Source organism: Coenobita brevimanus, chromosome 5, assembly GCF_032717465.1.
Source record: "Coenobita brevimanus isolate Jiangsu-jjx chromosome 5, ASM3271746v2, whole genome shotgun sequence".
NCBI lineage: Eukaryota > Metazoa > Arthropoda > Malacostraca > Decapoda > Coenobitidae > Coenobita > Coenobita brevimanus.
In genome coordinates, this window is record NC_136958.1 from 31,991,971 (window position 1) to 32,008,956 (window position 16,986).

The window sequence follows — 16,986 nt, forward strand, 5'->3', positions numbered from 1 at the left end:
TTGCTTACTTAAAAAAAAAAAAATCGACCATCAACCAGTCCATTAACCCGCCGCGTGCCGGCCACTTCTAGCCCTAAGTTCACCCCCGTGCCAGCCATTTTTTTTTTTTTTTTAGGCTAAAATGATTGATTTTGATGTGAAAAAAACGAATATGCCCATAAAAAAAAACTCATCAGAGGCTGGAAGTGCGTTTTTCATAGTCCCTCTGGCCACCCGCAGGTGTGAGCCAGTGGGGAATCCTCAGTGGCGGTGAGAGAAAACCTGTTTTCTATGCAAGGTAAACTCGGGTATTCTCGCCAACGTGACTCAGGGAAGGTATAGGAATTGTCTTAACATTTTTCTGTCCACTTCATAACCCTCCACCAAAAACAAATATCATTTAATCAAGAAATAGTGTTTTTTTCTTGGAAAAAAAAAATCACTTACTGATGCAACACTACATGTATCATTGTGAATGCATTGTCTTACAGTTACGAGAAAATATGCGTTATTTGACTTCACAATGTACAGCTTTTTCACTTAGAGTAAATTATTTACAACATGCCTTCAGCATACACAGACATTACCAGAGTATTTTTGATCATCTCACTGTGAATATATCGTCTAACACTTATGAGAACATACGTAAAACTTTACTCCACAAAGTTCAGTCCTTACACTTACGAGAAAATATTTACATGTCATCATTGTATGCAGTACTTATGACACTTTCTGGGCACCTTTTTTCGCATTTATAACACTTTTTGAGCAACTTTTTATCGCTCGTCATTACCACACTATTGTTTCTCAATAGTTAGCGAGAGTGTGGTACTCCTCGAAGCATGGGTATATGCACAGTCCTACATCACACTATGCACACATATACCTTGAGTCCTGCCGCTAAGTACATGGCCTTACAGTGCTATTTGCACACACGTGACACCTGCGCTGGGGATTCTGACGTGTTGCACTTGGAGGGACGATTTTGGGGAAGTGTCTAGAGGTGAGGCGGAGAGGTGTGGCAGCAGTGTGGTGGTGGCGAGTAGCACTTCTATCTTCCCCATATTCCCCCACTATCTCCCTCGCCAGCTCGCCAATATAGCCCCTCGAAGGTCTCCTGGATGCCAGTGGTATGTGCGTGGAGATAGTGAGTGTCAAGGATGGTGATGTTGAGGAGATGGAAGAATAATTTTTATACCACTTCATCGTGGGCCTGGCACAGTCAACGATGGAAATCATGTCGTCCGATTGATCCACCTGTCACATATTCACATTGTATGCCAAGACAGGTTCTGGTTTCCAGAAGTGGCACCGCCCTTCTACCCTGTAATCTACACTGTCTGTGCGGTGTGCAAGGGGACGATGAACTGATGAGAGAAGGAATACTTCGCGGTTGTGGTGCCATGCTGTTGTGAGGATATTATGAAATTTGTAAAAAACATTCTCGTTTTCTGAAGCTTCCTCCCCACCTTCATCATGTACCAATGGCTCTTCTTTACAGTGCCTCACAGACCAGTTTCCTGCAGGGGAAGATGCCACAGACCAGTTTCCTGCAGGTAAAGGTATCTGGTGGGAAGGGGGCTTTTGTACCAAATATCGAGGTATAAGACGTTCTCACGATGAAGGTATTCCTCGATCATCGTTTTTACCACAGCCCCTGAGAGTCCCAAACCTCTATCTTTCGCGATGTCCGTCTGAACATCTGTGTACAGGACTATGTCCTGCTCATACCCAGTCTTACAGTCACACATCACGAAGATTTTGAAGCCAAACCTGTGTCTTTTGCTGAGGATATACTGACGAAAAGTGATATTATTTCTCCATAGCACTAGACTCTTGTCTATGACGAGGTCTCGGTATGGAGAGAAGGAGGTACAGAATTTCTCTCGAAGGTGATCGAAAAACAAGACGTATCCTCCTCATCCTGTCTGTGTTGTTTGCATTAGCAGGGTCAAGGGTGTCAAAAAAATGAAGGTGGCTCAGGATGTACTGAAAACAATTCCTTCCCAACACCTTGCCAAAAAATGGTGTCACCATTACTGGATCCACAGTCCAATACGAGGGAAGCTGATTTTTTTTTTTTTCAATATCCCCATCAAAAGCACAAGTGCTAGGAACACATACTTTTCACCCAGGGTCACGTCAGGTTCAAACAATTGGCTGTCTGGTGTCTGTGTTGTTCCCCCACGCTCAAATGCAGCAAAGGCATTGGTCAGGGCCACAATCTTCAAAACAAACTCCACAGGAAAGTAGTTCCAGAAAAAGTCAAGCCTACTGGAGGTATTGTGAAGTTCATGAACACTACACCCAGGCTCATTTTCGTGGGTGAACGGTTGAATGTGGGGGACAAAGTCACTACCGTCCTCCCACTCCCACGTTGTTTCCTCATCATCATCGCCTCCGTGTTCCTTGGGCTGTGGGGAAGTATGGGGAAGTGTGGGGAATGGGGGAAGAGTTTCATGTGAGGTGCTGGGTGTAGGGAAGACGGGAAGACTTTGTCATGAGGTGCTGGGCTGAGCTGGGTCACGTGAGGACAAGGGAGAGCGCGGGTGAGATGAGTCACTCTGCCCCAGCAATGGAAGTTTCCCAAATCTTCCACGCTTCCTCCTCACACTTTCCTCCCCACGTAGTGAAATCCTTGGCCTCCCCAACCACCCCTCAACTGTAGGACTACTTTCCTCCTCCCTTTCCTCTCATCATCATGACGTGCAAGATGACGACGTGCAGGTGGCCTCCAACCATGTTTTGCCCTAGTATAGCCCACGTACCTGGATTTTCTAGGTGAGGGAATTTCGTCATCACTACTACTTTCCTCCTTAGGCTGGGTGTAGTCCTTATCATGCACGTCGTGATCCTCCAAATCGCTTTTCCCATTGTAGGGAACCCTCAGGAGGTCCTGAATCTCCTCATCAGAGAGACCGCAGCGAGACATCATTGCACTGTATACAGACACAAGGAGAGTGGGGCAGAGCGAGCGTGAGGCAGAAGCGCGTGGGTGTCTGGGCCAGGCCACCTGAGGGCAGATAGCGGAAGGGTTGCCCTACAAGCACACCAGTTTTTGCATGCTTAACTTGAAAATTGTGGTCACAATGAATTTTTTAAATCAAGGCCATTTTAAAATGGCACTGGCACTGAGTGCAGAATTACGTCAGACTGTTTTAAAATGGCTCTGGCACAGGGCGGGTTAAGAACATGAAAATACAGTGTATCAAATTCATGATCATGCGCTTAAGTGATCTATATTGAAACATACATGTCAAATAGCAGTAACAAGTGTTTATTAGGGAGGTAGTATGGCAGTTACGTATATTCAATTGAAAATACACAAAATACCACTCTTGTAGGCTAGAACACTGCACATAAAGAGCTGCTACTTCAGTTGATTTTTTTAGAATCTCAACGAAAAGAATCCCCAGCATGATCAGTTTCCCTCGGGAGGTACGGAGCTCAGTGCCAGTTCCAACGCAAAGAAATCCAGACCAGGAGAATCCCCATTACTGCAAGTTTCATTGGGGAAGTAAAGAGTTGATCAGTGATTCCATGCTAGCTATTATACCGTAATATTGGTCATCAAAATCATCTGAAAGTATCTAAAATGAAAAGTGGTTAAATCACAGCCAGAGTTACCTTTGTCGCCAACATCATGGTGCACGCGCACGTATGTAATTTACCGAGTTGGTCAGGATCACTTGATGGTCGTGATCGTCAGCTTATACCCTCCTGGAGGGGAGCTGAGAGTTCATACAGTCCGATCTAAGGGCAAGGCTGTGACCTTCACACACGCACACACCCGTCCCCTTGCTCAAGGGGGACATTAACCACCCACTTCGTCAGTGAAACTTTTCGCAACCTGAGCGAGGCTTGAACTCCAGTCTACCAGATGGCAAGCAAGAACGTTAACACTGAGTCAGGGCATTTGTGTGTGTGTGTGTGTGTGTGTGTGTGTGTGTGTGTGTGTGTGTGTGTGTGTGTGTGTGTGTAGTTTCTTCTCTTTTTAGCTGTAATTTCCGTATAAAGATCAAAGGATTTCTGATTACCAGACGAACACCTACTGTGCTGGGAGGGGGAGGGTTGGGGGGTGCTTCATAAAGCAAATTCGAAACACAAACTCCCTGCCTGCCAGACTCCCAGCACCTGTCCAGAGAGAGGAAGTGAGAGAGAGAGAGAGAGAGAGAGAGATTATAAATTGTTCATTTCATATCCATGCCATTTTATTCAGCTCATGAAAGACCTCCTAGAACTGACAGTGTTAAAGTAACCACCATGAACGGTTTCACAATGGGACGTATACCGCGATGATGAGTAAAATCATGTATGTGCTGGAAGAATAGAAAAGACTACAGGCAGCAAGCTATATCTTCATCATAGGCTTTATAAACTATCGCCATCAGTCATTCGTTAACCTCTCTTCCCGATTTATTTTTTAAGCTTACGAACATAAGTCTCTCACCCTACCACACGACTGTTCAAACACCCACAACAGTACATTCTTTTCCACCACATCCACCAGTCTTCTAGAGCCCCGTTCCCCCTTCTTCATTATTTTTTTATCCACACCCCCTCTCCCTTCCCCTCTACTCTCCCCTTTCTCCCTTCTCTCTCTCTCTCTCTCTCTCTCTCTCTCTCTCTCTCTCTTTCTTTCTCTCTCTCTCTCTCTTTATTCTTTCTCCCTTCTCTGCCCTCTCATTCTCCTACTTCACCCTCCATCCCTCTCTCAGTCGCCCTCTCTCTTTTCTCGCTGCTTACCCTCCACCATCACCCTGTTCTGCTCCCCTCTACCCCCTCTGCCTTCTCTGTTCTACCCCTTTCTAGCCCTCCTCTCATCACCCTTCCCCCAATACACTACTCTCCTTCCTGCCAGCCCCTAGCTGTAATATATAGGCGGTGTCTGTGAATGTCACTGGTAAGGGCCTCCAAAAATTATTCCACCGTTGTTAATTTACGTAAGGAGTGAGGAGAGAAAGACCTAGACTAAGGTACTGATTTATGCAGGCTGCATCCGCCGTAATAATTCCCTTGGCTTCATTCTCGTGGTGGGCTGGTGGATAAGAAGTCCTGTAATGTGCTTACACTAACCCAATAAAGATGTCTAATCCCTTTCAGCTTAGTTGATTGCCATGTGCAGTCAGGGTGGAAGATAAATTTGATTAGTAACCAAGTCGACTTATCTCATAACAAAGGCTCATCAATTTTTCCAGCTGTCACAACTTAGTATTTGAGTTCTGGGAGCGGTCCATCAGATGAAAATTAATTGACTATATGGTATTGCTTCATCCTCGGCATTTTCTCTCGATATGTGCATATAAATCGGTAGTATGAGTTTCCTTGCGCCTCTGCCTTACAGGCTAATTTCTGCACATGATTCCTTTTTGTACCAGTATTTTTTTGCTAATAATATATATCCCTTACCGGTTTGTTATCATACTACACGTTCATATACAGCCTCCCAGTATCTTTCTGTTATCAGTGTATATCTGCATATCGTACCTCCTTCTTACTAGTTTTAATTTTTGGTTATGATACCTCTTGTTTGCGTCTCTCACTAATATATTTCTGTTACAGCACCTATCCCTTTTCAGTTTTCATTGCTACATACGTACGGTCCGAACACCTGTCCTGTATGCTTATTTCGCCAATGAGCATTTTTTTTTTTTTTTTTTTTTTCAGACAAAAATCGCAAAAAAATGTGCTTAGTTTGGGGTTTGGAGACTATTGACCCAGTCATTACCATTGACAAATCAAAATATACTTTCCAGGTCTCAACGAAACTATTTTGTTTAGATATAACATGTAACTGCATCAAATGGATGTACAAGGGCGTAGATACATGAAAATACTACATACAACCAGTTAGAGAGAGAAAATTTAAACAGTGTACAGATTTATTAAAAAGGGATAAAAAGGATAAAAGCGACTGAGAAAGCCGTATATGTCTGAGAAGTACATGCTGTGTGTACTAAGAGATGGTGAGGGAGGCAATGTGAGGTTATGGTAGTGTGAAGAGTGGTTGTGTGAGGTGTGGTAGTGTTAAGTGTGGGAATGTGATGTGTGTGTGTGTGTGTGTGTGTGTGTGTGTGTGTGTGTGTGTGTGTGTGTGTGTGTGTGTGTGTGTGTGTGTTTTATGGTAAGCTTACGGTGAATAACTAGTAAAATAAGACATGAGATAAGGCTGGGGAGAAAAGGTCTGCGAACTGAAAATATCATTACTCAGAAAATTTTCCCACACTTGGCCAAATCTACGAAAGGAAACAGAAAATTAATCTTGAAGTTCCTTTGTACAAGACTAACTTCTTACTCTCCTTTCTTTCCATCACCTCCCCTGCCTTTGTCTACCTCCTTATTATCTATCTGTCTAGCTCTCCATTTTGTATGCAACTAGTACATAATCTATATTTGTTTATTTCTCTCTTTCTGTCTGTCTGCCTCAGTCTCTGTCTGTCTCTGTCTCTGTCTGTCTGTCTGTCTGTCTGTCTCTCTCTCTCTCTCTCTCTCTCTCTCTCTCTCTCTCTCTCTCTCTCTCTCTCTCCTATCAAAATTCGCAGTATAAAAATGGGAACTGGCAACCTTGATGGAATTATACTGACAGTGTTCTTCAAAGACAGGTTTTCGTTTTTTTCCCAGAGAAAATTTTGATTTCCTGTTTTTTTTGTTTTTTTTTTTGCCAAGTTTTAGATTCAGCGACGTACAGAATATGTCAATGAAAATAAAGTAAGTTTGGGACAAAAATGATACCCCATATACTGGATTCATTCTTATAATCCTACAGTCGAATTCACACACACACACACACACACACACACACACACACACACACACACACACACACACACACGCAAAACACTGGCGAAGCAACAGAAGCACTACCCCCCACCAACTACCCTCCCACCACACCCACGCAAGCCACAGTCGCCTTACCCCCCACTCCACCCCACATACACACATGTATACACACAAAAAACGCCTCCCGTCCTGAATCCCAGCAGCAGTATAAAGGGTCGGAAACTGGATATTAACTGTTAACTCTTGACCTTTTGGTCAAGTTGAGCCCGGAAAAATAAAACGCATTCTACTGGATTCTGCGGACAGAATATATGAGGGAGCTAGCGAAATGTAACTCAGTAATTTGATTACCTTAATATTTTGTATCCAGCCTTAAGATTTTGCTGTTTTTCTTATTTTTTCATTATTTCCACTGGATCATGTGCTCTGTATTTACTTCCCATCTCGCTTTCTCACACAATTTCTTACTCATGTAACTTCCATAAATCCTTGCTGTCTTTCAACATTTTTATTCAGCCCTTAACATCCTATGAGTTCTTTCTGGTTCCTTCTCCCATTTCTGACTTCTTATTCATGTGGCCCCGGGAGGTATGTAGAACGCAGGCAGGCGTACTCTACCTAGGTAATCACGTGAACCTGATAATACTATGGTATTTTCTTTTGTATTCCATTTCTTTGTGTTCCTCCTTCATATTTTGTACCCACTCCCTCTTTCATTTTGTCTCATTCCTCTTACTGTTAGGCTTGCAGTCTTTTTTTAATCTCAGATATATTTTCTTCACTATTTTACAGGCTTCATTGTACTTTTTCCTCCCTTGCACCTTTCTTTGCATATATGTTTAGGTATACACCCCCTTTTTGTCTTTTTTCTCTCCCCCTAATGCATCTTGTTCGTTTGTTTCTTTTTTCCTTTGCTTTCTGTTTTTATCTTTCACTTTTTATCACATCCATTTTTTTTTGCATCCCTTCATTTCTGGCGTCATGTTCCTCTCATTTTCCCCGAGAAGTTATGGTCACACTGGTGGCTCCCTTTGGCAAGATATACTGTAGGAGGTAGCTTATGTAATGTATCAGTGTAATTTGGGTTCTGCAGCTCTTTTAACACAGATAGTTTTACATTTTAATGTTCATTGCATTTTTTGCGTGTTTTCATTTCCTTCTGCATCTCCGCTTGAATTCTCCCCCTCATTTGTTTTCCGTTCCATTCACTCTTTGGCACTCTAATTCATCCTGCTGTCTTTCTTATCTCACACACTTGACTTCTTCCTTATTTTCCACTTCTCATATATTACCTTTTTCCCTGGCTTCATTTCTGGTTATATTACGTATCTTGTAAACCATGGACTACCTCTGGCGCCCCTGCTCTCCTGCCTCCTCTCTTTCGTCTTGCTTTCACATATCTTAATATACTCCCTTCCGTTCCATTCACTCTTTGACATTCTAATTCATCCAGCTATCTTTCTTATCTCACGCACTTGACTTCTTCCTTATTTTCCACTCCTCATATATTACCTTTTTCCCTGGCTTCATTTCTGGTTATACTACTTATCTTGTAAACCATGGACTACCTCTGGCGCCCTTGCTCACCTGCCTCCTCTCTTTCGTCTTGCTTTCATATATCTTAATTTACTCTCATCGATAATTTTCCACTCCTAACCATATTATATATTTTTTTCATCAGTTATATCTGGCCTGTATCTCACCGATTATCATTGAGTAAAATAATGAATTATATGTGTGAATCTACCGTCAAGTATATACGAGACGGAGGAGTTTAAACTATAATTCACATTGTGTTTTACACACACACACACACACACACACACACACACACACGCAGTATATATATATATATATATATATATATATATATATATATATATATATATATATATATATATATATATATATATATATATTGCCAGACGCCTCAATCCCGTTTGGGGTGGCCACAAACAAATCGCCTCAAAGTCGCCCTGTCCCCCGCCATTTCACTGCCCTGCTCCCAACTCACACCCCCCTCTCTCATATACCTCTCCACCCCATCCCTCCATCTCATCCTCGGCCTCCCCCTCCCTCTTCCCCCCTCCACCTCACTCACATACACTCTCTTCGTCAGTCTTTCACCCTCCATCCTCTCCACATGGCCAAACCACCTCAGTGTGTTCCTCATAACGCTTCCTATCACATCCACATCAACACCACAACGCTCCTTTATATTCTCATTCGTCAGCCTGTCTCTCCATGTGACTCCACAGGCTCCTCTTAAATAACTCATTTCCACTGCTCTCACTCTTGACTTGTGTCCTTCCAACAACGTCCAAGCTTCACTTCCATACGTTTGAGTTGGTATCACAATACTGTCATGTAGTAACTTTTTCACTTCCATGCTTACTTCCCTGTTTATCATTGCTTTCAAAGAACCAGCAACCTTTCTTCCCTGCTGTACCCTTTCAAGCACTTCACCCTCCAAACCTCCATCCTTTCTCATCACACTACCCAGGTACTTAAACGTACTCACATTTTCCAATTCCTCACCATCCAACCTCGCTGTACATTCACTGACTTCACCTCTCTCAAAGACATCACTTTACTCTTCCCTACATTCACCTTTAGATTACGATTCTTACACGCTCTCCCAAACTCATCCACCAAGCCTTGCAGCTCCCCTTCGTCTCACTCAACAACACAGTATCATCTGCAAACAACAGTACAGGGAGTTTCCAAACACTATCCTCTCTCACCAGGGACACTCCAACATCCACTACCCTACCTTGTACCTCTTTTCTTACCCCTTCCATGTACAGATTGAACAACCATGGAGACATGACACATCCCTGTTTCAAACCAACTTTCAAAGAGAAAAATTCACTTAGTTCACCATCCACACGCGCTGCAGCCTTCACACCATCGTACATACTCTTCACAGCATTGAACAACTTCCCATCTACTCCATATATTCTTAACACTTTGCATAATCTTTGTCTATCCACCCTGTCATATGCTTTCTCCAAATCCATGAAAGCCGCATACAACTTCTTTCCCTTCTCTAGAAACTTTTCCACTAAAGATCTAAGAATGAATATCTGATCTACAGAACCTCTTCCCTTCCTAAAGCCTCCCTGTTCTTCTCCAACTAATTTTTCTGTTCTTTCTCTAACTCTGTCAATAAGTATCCTACCATACACTTTTCCTATTATACTAAGAAGACAAATGCCCCTATGATTGCCACACACTTCTTTTTCCCCTTTTCCTTTGTACAAGGGAATAATTAAACCTGACTTCCAATCCTCCGGGACTCGACCTTCCTCCCAGGCCAATCTGCACATCTTCCACATCCATTCTACTACTATCTCTCCCCCATGCTTCAGCATTTCACCACACACTCCATCAATTCCTGGGTCTTTCCCGGATTTAACTTTCTTCATTGCTTCCACAACTTCTATCCTGTTGATTTCTTCCTGTCTTCTCACATCCTTCCTTCTCCCAGCCATTCCCCAGCCACTTATACTCGCATTACTTCCATCCTCTACATTCAACAATTCCTTAAAGTGTTCTCTCCATCTGCTCACTTTTTCTCCCTTCTCCACTAGTAATCTACCATTTTTATCTTTCACTCCCCTGCTAACTTCACTTCCACCCTGTCTTACTCTTTTTCCCTCTTTCCAGAACATTTTCTTACAGTCCCTCCACTTTACACTCAAATTCCTTCCAAATTTCTCATCCACTCTCTTCTTACTCTTTCTTACTAATCCTTTCACCTCTTTCTTTCTTTCTACATATAACTCTCTCTTCCGCCTCTCAACTTCTTCCACGCGCCTATTTCTCATCCATTCATTGTATGCTTTCTTCTTTTGTGCCACAGCCTGTCTCACCTCTTCAGTCCACCACGCTGTTCCTTGCACCCTCCTCCGTCTTCTCTCCCTTCCACACACCACATCACATGCTGCACACATTTCTTCTGTAAATATCCTACACACACCTTCCACGTCTCCCATCTGCTCCAGTTCATATTTGCCCAATCGTTCCTCCACTTCTCTCTTATACTCTGCCTTTTTCTCATCCTCTTCTAACCTTTCCACTCTCCTTGCCACTACTCCTTCCTCTCGTCTTTCCTTTCTTCTATTCCTCCATCTTACTTGAAATCTAATTCTGGCCACCACCAAGTAGTGGTCAGAAAGTCCACTCCCCCATCCTCTATAAACTCTTGCATCCATTACACATCTTCGCATCCTTTCATCCACACACACGTAATCAATCATTGCCTTCCTTTCATTCAGTTCACCACCCACCCTTGTCATCACTCACCATGTATACCTGTGGATCATTTTATGCATGAAGAGGGTATTGGCTATCACCAACCCCCTCCCAGCACAAATGTCCACTAATGCACTCCCATTCTCATCTATCTCAGCAGGCACATCCCACTCACCAACTATTCCATCCACTTTCACATTCCCAACTTTACCATTCATATCACCAATCAAAAACACTCTCTCATTCCTTCCAAACTTTTCCATGCACACTTCTACATTTGTCCAGAACACTTCTCTCACTCTTCTAGCACGATCTTGCGTTGGCGCATACACACACACACAATCGCCCACATTTGTATTCCAACTTTCAACTTTACCCACACAATCATAGACCCAACTGATCCATACTGTCTTATGCTCCTCTTCCATCTTTTACTCACAACTATACATACTCCTTCCTTTGCCCTCTCATTCTCATCTACTCCTGCACATATACCCCATCCATACTCCTATTCTCTCACACTTTCTCCTCTCCATTTTGTTTCAGTTATTCCACATACATCCACCTTCGCACCCTGAAGCACCTGGACAATCTCTCTCTCTTTCACCTCATCATTCGCTCCCCTTTCATTCCATGTTCCGATAATCATGTCCTTTGTCCGGTCCTTGGTCGTCATCGTTTGGTTTTCCTAAACTTGAGCTTGATTCTTCTGAATTCTCTGCTCTCAGGCTTCATATACAGTGTCATTATCTGGCTAAATATATCTGTGCTGTTTACTAATCCCTAATTCTACTGACTACGAAAAATTCTTTGACATCTTAATTCTAAGATGGAACACCAGTCGAGCAGGGCAGTACTCCCGAGGTGGATGGAAAGCTGATGACAGGGAGTGCTGGAGCTCCCGTTTCATCAGCCCTCAGGACTAGTTCCTGACCATCCCCCTTTGCTGAACTTTTTCAGTGTCTCAGTTACACAGAGAGTAGGCCAGCATGCTCTCCAGTACAAATTTCTCTATCTATCTTCACCAAACTACATGCACAGTACACACTACACTTCCTATTCAAAATTCACCAAAATGGCATCAATTCACCCAGCCTCGGAGTCCCCAGGGGGGGAGACCATAAATGCCCCCGCCATCTGCCCCTCTCCCGGTGATGACTCAAGGTGCCTGGAACCACTGTCTGACTCTCTTCTTCTTCATTTCAGCAACATTCGCGGCCTTTCATCTAACTTTCGCTCTGTTGAGCACCACCTCTCCTCCTCTAAACCTCACCTTCTTTTTCTAACGGAGACTCAGCTGTCTGAGACAACTGACAGCAAACCCTTTTCTGTATCCTCCTACTTTCTCTATACTCATTTCAAAGCCAAAGGTGGCTGTTGTGTATACATACCCAACGACTTATCTTGCTCTCGTGTTCCTGAACTTGATTCTTCTGAATTCTCCACTCTCTGGCTTCGGCTTTCCTGTCATTCTCTGACTAAATATATCTGTGCTGTTTACTTATCCCCTAATTCTACTGACTATCAAAAATTCTTCGACTATCTTACTTCTACGATGGAACACATTCTGTCCATTTCTCCTTTCTCTGAAATCTCCATTCTTGGAGATTTCAATGTTCAACACCACCTTTGGCTCTCCTCTCCTTTCACGGATCCACCTGGTGAACAAGCCTACATCTTTTCTATCCTTAATGACCTAGAGCAGCTTGTACAGCACCCTACCCATATCCCTGACCGCCTTGGAGAGAGCTCCAACATACTTGACCTCTTCCTCACAACTAATCCTTCTGCTTACTCTGTTAATCTTTTCTCTCCGTTGGGCTCCTCCGATCACAACCTTATTACCTTAACCTGTCCTATCGCTCCAGTACGGCCTGCGGACCCTCCAGGGAAACGTCGTCTCTGGCATTTTGGAGCCGCGGACTGGGAGGCCCTCAGGCAGTACTTCTTTGATTTTCCCTGGAATGATTATTGCTTCCATGGCCGTGAGCCATCTGAGTGTGCCTTGCGCATTACGGAGGTTATTCTCTCGGGCATGGAAGCATACATTCCTTTTTCATATCCTTTGACTAACGCAAGAAAGCCTTGGTTTAATCACGCTTGTTCTAATGCTGTCCGCAACAAGAAGGCCTACAAAAGGTACCGGAGCCAACCCACCCCTGAATCACATAATCTTTACGTTTCTGCCCGGAATCGTGCTAAGTCTGTTCTTCGCTCTACTAAAAATAATTTCATCCATACTAAATGCTCTCAACTCTCCAACTCGAATTCTTCCCGCTCCTTCTGGCACCTTGCCAAAAATCTTTCTAACAACTTTACCTCATCATCCTTCCCTCCTCTTTTCTACTCTGATGGTTCTGTAGCTATTTCTTCTACTGATAAAGCAGATCTCTTCGCACAGACTTTCTCCTCCAATTCCACCTTAGACGATTACGGTGCTGTTCCTCCATCACTTCCCCCCTCTGACTTCCTCATGGCTGACATTAAAATTTCTTCAGTTGATGTATTTTCTGCCATTACTGGCCTCAGTACTAACAAGGCATATGGGCCTGATGGGGTCCCTCCTGTTGTTCTCAAAAACTGTGCTTCTGTGCTTACACCCTGCCTAGGCAAACTATTTCGCCTTTGTCTGTCAACTTGTACCTTTCCTTCTTGCTGGAAGTTTGCTCTCATTCAGCCAGTCCCAAAGAAGGGTGACCACTCCCAACCCTCCAACTATCGTCCAATTGCTTTAACGTCCTGTATTTCAAAAGTTTTCGAGTCAATTCTTAATAGAAAAATTTTAAGCCATCTTTCCTATCACAACCTTCTTTCCGATCGTCAGTATGGGTTCCGTCAGGGACGCTCCACTGGCGATCTTCTCACCTACCTTTCAGACTCCTGGTCATCCTCTTTTCGGGACTTTGGCGAAAGCTTTGCCATTGCACTTGACATCTCAAAGGCTTTCGATCGAGTCTGGCATAAATCTTTAATTTCCAAACTGCCCTCCTACGGTTTCTATCCTTCTATCTGTGCCTTCATCGCTAGCTTCCTTTCTGGTCGTTCTATAGCTGCTGTCGTAGACTGCCATCGTTCTTCTCCTAGATCTATCAACAGTGGTGTTCCTCAGGGCTCTGTCCTATCACCAACTCTCTTCCTTTTATTCATCAATGATCTTCTAAGCTGTACATCTAACCCTATCCACTCATACGCTGATGACTCCACCCTTCACCTTTCCATTCGGTTCCCGCAACGCCCATCTCAACAGTTACTTCAAGAAACAAGGGATGAGGCTATGGCACACCTAATGTCTGACTTGGCTCATATCTCTGACTGGGGTAAAAATAATATGGTTGTCTTTAATGCATCTAAGACTCAGTTCTTACACCTATCAACCTGACAAAATCTTCCACAGGTATACCCACTAATGTTTAATAATATTCAGATTAATCCTGCATCATCCTTGAACATGCTTGGGGTTTCATTTACTCGGGACTTATCTTTGAAAGATCATATTACATCTCTTGTAAAATCTGCTTCCAAGAGATTGGGTGTGCTAAGCCGACTCCGCTCTTTCTTTACCCCTGCACAATTGTTGACTCTATACAGGGGTTTTATCCGCCCCTGTCTGGAGTACAACTCTCATGTGTGGGGAGGCTCCCCACATACAGCTCTTCTCAATAGGGTGGAGTCAAAGGCTTTTCGTCTCATTAACTCTCCTCCTCTTACTGACTCCCTTCAACCTCTGTCTCTTCGTCGCACTGTTGCATCTTTATTTCTTTTCTATCGCTACTTTAATGGTCACTGCTCCTCTGAACTGTCTGCTTGCATTCCTCCACCTCTACGACGGGCGCGTAGCACCCGTCTGGCAGCAAACTCTCATCCCTTTTCTGTCCAACTCTCTAATGCAAGAGTTAACCGTTACTCCCAGTCTTTCATTTATGCAACAGGTCAGCTCTGGAACTGTCTCCCTCTGTCTGTATTTCCTTCTGCCTATGATCTCCAGTCTTTCAAACGTAGTGTGTCCAGGCATCTCAAAATGATCGGATCTTGAATTTGGCTCTCTATTGTATTTTGTTTTTCTCTTGGAGGGAACTGTTACTGCGGGCTCATGCCTTTGGTTCCTTCTTCCTCGCATAAAAAAAAAAAAAAAAAAAATTCTCCTTTCTCTGAAATCTCCATTTTAGGTGATTTCAGTATTCACCACCATCTTTGGGTCTCCTTTCCTTTCACTGATCCACTTGGTAAACAAACCTACTATTTTCTGTCCTTCATGACCTAGAGTAGAATAGCTGTACAGCACCCTGTCGGTATCCTTGTCCATCATGGGGAGGGTCCCAAGATACATGACCTTTTCTTTATAACTAATCTTTCTGATAATGCTGTTAATATTATGTCTCCGTGGGTCCCTCCAATAACAACCTCATTACCTAAACCTTTCCTGTTGCTGCAGTAAGGTCTGTGGGCTGTCCCAAGAAGCGGCGGCTGTGGCACTTTGAGGCTGCTGGTTGGGAGGCCCTCAAGCAGTACTTCTTTGATTTCCTGTTTGATGGTCATTGCCTTCATGGTCAAGAGCCATCTGAGTTTGTTCCTCGTGCATTACAGTGGTTATTCTCTCGGCAGGAAAGCATATACCCCTTTCTCTTTGGGTGTTAATGCTTCCATCCACTTTATGGGCCTCAGATTATTTCTTGTTTGAGCTGAGGATCTCTAATGCATTAATCTAACAAGATCCCCCGGGTCGCAAGAATTTATGATAGTTCCAGTGCAAATAATTAATTGTTTTTTTCCTTTTCCATAGAGTTTTACCCAAGTATGAGTTCTGTAATTTTGTTCTTGCTCATTGCAGCATTAATAGATATTTTTCGCATGTTGTCGCACGGGAGAGAAAATTTATATTCGTATGTTCCATGCAAATATGTCCAGTCTTCATAATTAGAAGATATTTTTTCTGTCCTAATAAGAGATAATTGTCTTCATATGTGTTATGTAATTATATTTTAATTGTTTATAATATTAAGATATTTACCAGCCGCGATAGCGAAGCTGGTATTGTTTTCAGTGTGTGTGTGTGTGTGTGTGTGTGTGTGTGTGTGTGTGTGTGTGTGTGTGTGTGTGTTAGCAAGATAACTTCGCAACCGTTCAAGATACAGTCACAAAATGTTACAGGTGTGTAGTAAAAAAAAAAAAAAAAAAAAAAACGATCACGAGTTCGAAATTGGTGAGAGTAGGTCAAGGTCTGTCCGTCTGTTATCACGATAATTTCGCAACCCGTCAAGATATCATCACAAAATTTTCCAGGTGTGTAGCAGGGATGAAAATCTCCTAGGAGTGTTGTTTTCAGTTTGTCTGCCTGTTTGTGTGTCTGCTTGCACGATAACTTCGCAACCGCTCAAGATATCATCACAAAATTTTACCGATGTGTAGTAGAGATGAAAATCTCCTACAAGTTCGAAAATAGTGCAAGTACAGTAGGTCAAGGTCATAGTCCGAGCCGCGCATGATATCGGCTCGCGGCTGGTGCAATTCACCCCTGGGGAGGGCCTCTAGTTCTCTGTTTTCACCAGTGGTACACGCTTGCAGGCGAATGTGTCCACTTAATCTCTACAATCGTCGTCAGTAATAGGTAGTACAGGAGGCTACCTGTGGGAATTCTTATATGACATTAAATTATTAGTTTACATATCTCACACCTACTGTGCTGGAACAATCCAGTTACCGTTATCAAACCACGTTTCACATGAGATGAAGGAAAGTACTACTGCTACTACTACTGCTACTACTACTACTACTACTATTACTACTACTACTATTACTACTACTACTACTAAATAATAATAATAATAATAATAGTGGTAGGTGGGGGTGCTCACCATCCACTCACTCAATGTAGTGCTGCTCCCGGGTGTCTGCCCTTTCCGCTCCATCCTTCTTTCCTTCCATCTTCTTTGTCTTTCTTTCCTTCCATCTTTTTTTGTCTTTCTTTCCTTC